Genomic DNA, 244 nt, shown 5'->3' on the forward strand with positions numbered 1-244 from the left:
ACCCAGGAGAGTAGAGTGTTTGATTGATTTAGCAAAATAAGTTATATTCAAACCGACGTTATATATGTAAAAAAAACTACAACTAGATTCTCATAATTATTCGGCATTATTTCTCATTTGGCATTACGTCATATATTTTCTTGTCACAATAATTAATTTGTACGTATATAAACTTCATGAAACACGTTTTGGGTCAAGAAGGTGGAAAGGAATGCAATAAAAAATTCTGAGATATTTTTCTTCC

Source organism: Quercus lobata, chromosome 5 (assembly GCF_001633185.2).
Source record: "Quercus lobata isolate SW786 chromosome 5, ValleyOak3.0 Primary Assembly, whole genome shotgun sequence".
NCBI lineage: Eukaryota > Viridiplantae > Streptophyta > Magnoliopsida > Fagales > Fagaceae > Quercus > Quercus lobata.